Source organism: Etheostoma spectabile, chromosome 8 (genome assembly GCF_008692095.1).
Source record: "Etheostoma spectabile isolate EspeVRDwgs_2016 chromosome 8, UIUC_Espe_1.0, whole genome shotgun sequence".
In the NCBI taxonomy this organism is placed as follows: Eukaryota; Metazoa; Chordata; class Actinopteri; order Perciformes; family Percidae; genus Etheostoma; species Etheostoma spectabile.
Genome location: NC_045740.1, coordinates 1,257,599 through 1,263,206, shown reverse-complemented (window position 1 = coordinate 1,263,206; position 5,608 = coordinate 1,257,599). Strand labels below are relative to the sequence as shown.

General features: G+C 42.1%; 1 protein-coding gene across 1 annotated transcript in view; it reads left to right on the top strand.

Annotated features, from left to right (window-relative positions):
- Positions 1–700: 700 nt before the first annotated feature.
- st3gal2 (ST3 beta-galactoside alpha-2,3-sialyltransferase 2) overlaps positions 701–5,608 on the top strand; it is a 58,882-nt gene continuing 53,974 nt past the window's right edge. The window contains exon 1 of the mRNA XM_032522796.1: positions 701–1,198. The gene's annotated coding sequence lies outside the window, so the exon portion shown is untranslated. The remainder of the gene's footprint in view (positions 1,199–5,608) is intronic.

Here is a 5,608-nt window from a genome sequence, read left to right as displayed (position 1 = left end):
CACACACACACACACACACACACACACACACACACACACACACACACATACAACCTGTTTTTTGTTCTCAGAACAACATTTGGAGGAAAGCCTGATCACTTTTATCGTGTTGTGAGTGAAGATGTCTCTGTATGCTATTTTAAGAGTTTTTTTGTTTTTCAACCCATTTTACCAGTCCCTGATAATGCAGTGACCTACAGTAGGCTACTTGTAAAAACTACAAATTCCTAAATGTTTTGCATGCATCAGGACTGCAGACAGGGGGACGTCATAACCACATCATAGCCCAGGGATGGGTAAACTGTCCAGAATAAACAAAGAGAATGTGAGTTCAAGTGGGTTTATTTAATTGGTGTGGGTCAGCACTTAGTTTCTCAGCCAAGTCAGTCCAACCCATAATTAGAGTTTCCAGCCTGTTCGGGCAGCCATGGAGTCAGAACGGTCCTAAATAGTGGTTTTGCTCTCAGAATGAGACGAGACCGATCTGACACACACAGGCCTATGCTTGAGGGTATGAATTGTGTTACATTAGTCAATATATTATGACATATGATCTCCATGTATCTAACTAATTGGTCTATTTTATTTACCCAATGACATAGGTTTAAACCAAATCCAATATTTTAATTGTGAAAAGACAACAGGAAGTTGTAGATGTAGCGGTTCCCACCGGGGTTTACCGTCACCCCGTCTCTGTCAGGAAGACCCCACCGACGCCGCCTCTTGCTCCTTCTGCCCATGCTCCTGCCTCATCGCTGAGGGCCGTCCGGGAGAACAGTCCACGGTCTTCTTCTTGTATTGGACACTTCCCAGTCATCACCCATTCTTATTCAGCGAGCGGGTTAGCAGGTTTTAGCCGCTTCAGCATCTGGTACGTTAACGCTCCCCGTTGCCTTTTCACAGCTATAGGGTGAAACCGCTAGCGTATTTTTTTCTTTTCTTTATGCGAGGTCCGTTTAAATTACGTTGCTCGTTTGGCATTTCCACCCAGAGAGAGTGGGGGGGAAACACAAACACATTTAGGTGCAGACAACGCGACTACATGCCACGAACGACGAGAACCGCTAGATGTCTGAAATAAGCAGCAGCAGCAGCGGCAGCGGCGGCGGCGGCGGCGGCGAGCCATGCTGAAAAGGACCGGTGGTTGAAAATAACGCAGATTTGGGATTTCACCCAGAAATACAACTGGCACAGCAAGGTGAGCCTTTAAGAACATTGTTATGCAGCCACATTGTGTGTTTTGGAGGCAAACAAACAGCTCGGTTAAAGTGCTTTGGGGTAGCCTATAACGTTAATGATGGAGGAGCAGGCATCATTCTCCTCCTCCTGTGCGTGCTGCTGGTGTCGGAGGCCGTCGGTTCTGTACATCTCCCTCTGCCCGGCCGGTGATGAATTGTAGTAGCTGACCTGTCTGACAACGCTGAAAACATGTTTTGCCGTCCTCATGGGCATCAGTTGAGTAGTAACACAAAGTTTAGGCACTTAGACAAACTGTGAACATTTATCTTACCCAAGCCTTATTTGAGTTCCACATTTAATTTTGCTGGGTTTTATTAGGCCAATGATTCGGGAAAGTTACAGTAAAGATGTCTGACTTCCACTTTGATGTCAGCTCGTATTCCAGGAGTAAGCTGTCGGCCTATGTTAGCCTATAACCAAACTCTTGTAGAATTGTTTTCCAAGAAAAGTAGTCAGTGCACAGAAAAAGTGAACTATCCCTCAATATGTAGTATTCCCCTTTCAAAGGCATTATCTTCTTTTTGTGAAATAGTTGTAGTCAAAACGCAGCAGAGGTCTCAGCCTCTTAGCTGAGACGTGATCGTTTTTTTTTATTGGACGTTGACAGATTTACAGGCCATGACAAATGAAGGTACAACAATCCATCATACAATACAAATTAGGAATGCACATCATATGTTGAGATACAGTTAGACATAGCCTAAAGATCTATTCTCCCCAAACCAACCCTTACAGCCCTACTGTTATTGTATGCAGACAATCAGACCCCAAGTAAGTTGTAAATGGACCCCAGACTTTAGGAAACTGAATAGACTTTATTGTTTTGACATTTTTGTTAAATGCAGTGACTTGGTTGTTTGACATTTAAGCATCCCTCCCTTGTTTCTTTCCGAATGTGTTTCCTCTTTCTCCCTCCCTTCTTTCTAATCTTCCCTGTCCTATCTATCTATTTTATCCCCTATCTTCCTCCAGTCACCTTTCCTGCTGTGCTTTTTTTTAACCCCTCCCCTTTTCTCCATCCCTACATCTTATCTACATCACCTTACTCACCCTCTATTCTCCTTTCCTTTGTACGCTTGACACTCACCTTACTCACCCTCTCTTCTCCTTTCCTTTGTGCACTTGACACTCATTTGCCCTTCTCCCCACTTCTTCCTCGTCTTTTGTCCTCTCGCCCCCCATTCATCTCTCTGTCGCTCTCTTTTCCTCTCCATCGATTTGGCTGGTGTTGCTAAGAGACAACAGCAGTGAGTGCCGTGAAGGAAAGTGCAGTTGGAGGGGCTGCTTCGCCTTCTCAGTAAAAGAGTTGAAGATTGTAAGCGGAGATTCTCTTCTCTTTTATTATCTTCACTTGTCTCTGCACATGGACATGGATAATACCAGTGTCTCCCTAACATTTCAATGTCAATGCATTTCCTAATAGATAACTGTGCTGATCACATGACTGGAGAAATATTATATAGCAATCTTTAAAGTGTGTTAAATGTGTCCCTACTTTTACCTGCCTGGTTTTAAAAGGCCACCTTGAATTGAATGTCAGTGTATTAGCAAACGGCTTGCTTTTCTCTCGTCTGATCCAATGTGGACATGTTTTTAAAGAAGCACAACTACACTTCATCCTCTGAGAAAACCAAGGGGCTTAAATGTAAGAGTCAAATCCTTCAACCTGGCTTTCTGGTTTAATCTAAGAGTTTCTGTGAACTGCCTCATCCAGGTTGCATGCTATAAGCTCCACAGGCTAAATATAACTGCGCCCACTTTGTAAAGGTGTTTTTGTATCTATGTCTTTTAATAGTTTCTGTGGTGATGTATGCATAGGTGCTTCTTACTTCCCTTAAATTACATCCCTGGCTCCTCCACCTGCTTCCTTTCCTTGTGTCTGAGTGCATCCAACCTGGGAAGCACGGGACAGACGGAGGAAACCATGGGAGGAGTGAGAAAACGAGAAAATGTGTTTTGGAGGGATGAGACATCGTTTCCTTTGAAGCGTCATGTGAATTTGTCAGCTGTATGGGCGGAGTTAGCAACGGCTTTCAGTTGTACATTTTTCCGGGAAGGCTACTCCCATGTATCCTCGCTCATAGCTCCTCTGAGATTCCTCCTCGATGCTCGCCCCTTGGTTCTTGGGCCAGGAATAAGAGCTTTGCAACTGTCTTTCTGATTCAGCCCATAAGTTGCTGCACACCATATGTATTCAATGCGTTGAGCACAATTCTCAAACTTCCATTCTGGATTTTTCCTGGCTTTAAACTAGGCTCAGATGCTGCTGCTGCAGCAGCAACTATGCAGTACTGGCTTTGTAATATGGCCAGAACAACCTAAACCTAAACCCCTTCTTATCTAATGTGATGCTTTTATAGATATTGTGTTTTGGCGTACTCTAACATAACCCTGCAGACCCATCAACATGCCAGTATTCCTTGCTTCAAATCTACTATTCCTGAATTTTAGTTGTGGAGTGCAATCTAAAATCTGCCTTTTAATCAGAGGGTACGCTGTCCTCATGGTGGCCTTGGGTCGCTTTATTAACCTCTAACTTCTCTTCTTCTGTCTTCTTTCTAATAGTCTCAACAGTAATGCTGGAAAGCCATGCAAAACTTGGTTAGCCACACTACTGACAACTATTTAGTAATGCTTGTGGCTAAGTAACCAGTTAAAGAGGCGTTCCATCTGTCTGTTCAACTCATATATGTGTTCCTCTGAAGGAATTTGTGATGATATTTTTTGTTCTGCAGTTAAGATATACGTAATCTTAGAGAAGTGTGTAAATCAGCAAAACATTTGCACACCAACTTGAAAAAGCTAAATGAAAACAACTGATGTGCCAAGTAAACAGATTTATTATTCTTTTTTTTAAAGTATTTAACATTTTCAATAATTTCCAAACACACATAGACAAGAGACATTCACAGCAAGAGTTTGTGCCCGTATACTGAGTGCGGGTTGTTTCTGTTTGAGCAAAAAAAAGATGGAAAAAAGAAACTACTAATGAAATGTATGAGAATATAATTAATGAGAATACAATTGTCTCTGTAGTTATTACATGAAATAAAATGTTCATACTTTGAAGTGACTTTGATGAATGACAACACATGATTTATCTTCACACTAGATTACTTGCAGATAGAGCAGCCACTGTTACAAGCCAACAGTTATTTTTATGTATCAATGGCAATATCATTTAAATGGGTCTGTATGTGTGCCTGGGTAGCTCTCCTGGTGGGGCGCGTGCCGATGTATAGAGGTTTGCTCCTCAACGCAGTGGCCGCTGGTTTGACTCCAGCCTGCGGCCCTAAACTGTGTGTCACTCCCCCCTCTCTCTCTTTCCTTTCATGTCTTCAGCTATCATGTAAAAATGAAGGCTTAAAATGCCCCAAAAAACAAAAATTTTTGGTCTGTATATTTATGTGTCACACCATAAAACACCAAGAAGCGACAATGCCCTTGAGGGTCTGAGAAAGTGGCATGTCATGAAAACTGTTCCCCGCAAAACCCACTTTATGTGCTTCAGGCATGTTATCTGTTATGGATCCTTTTACCCCAACTGTGTCAATGCTGTTCAAAATGTAGTGTGTCACCACAAGATACACATCTCTCAGAAAATCTCACAAAATATTCTCAACTCAAAGTACACCAACTAGCATTCTCTGAGTTTTTAAGTGCATCTAAAATTGAAATGAAGGATTTTAGCACCAACATAAGGTAAGGTTTTTGTGACATTTTTAGTACAGACATCCATGGTGCCCCCAGAAGATGATTTGTAAAAACTTTGGGTATCACTTTTCATTGAGCACCATCATCAAGTCAAAATAGTAATCTTTTCAATACTTTTACTAATGCCATTCGTATCTCAACCATACTTTGTGCTAATAAGCAATGCTAACAATAAGCAATGCAAACATGCCAAACTAACATGGTAAACATGTTTTACCATTTGTAGCAGTCATGGTTAATCAGACAACCTATGTGAGTAACGTACCACCCACACTTGCTCCCCGGGCGCCTGCACACAAAGAGCAGTCCATGGTTCTTAACAGCTAAATGATATTGCTTATTTATTGGCTAGTTACTCGTCCCCCAGCTGTTCTAAATAGTCTGCATGTGGCGTTTGCATGTGATCGTCAGGTTGCCTTCCCCCCAAACACGGACACACATACAGTACTGTACAAAAGTCTTAGGCTGTGCAAAAGACTTAGGCAGGTGTGAAAAAAGGCTATAAACTAAGAATGCTTGCAAAAATATAAATAATGATTGTTTATTTTTTTAATCAATTTACAAAATGCACATAGTCAGAGTTATGGCTTTCTGGCTGCAACTCTTCCATGAAGACTACTTCTGGCCAGACTTCTCCGGACAGTAGATGGGTGTA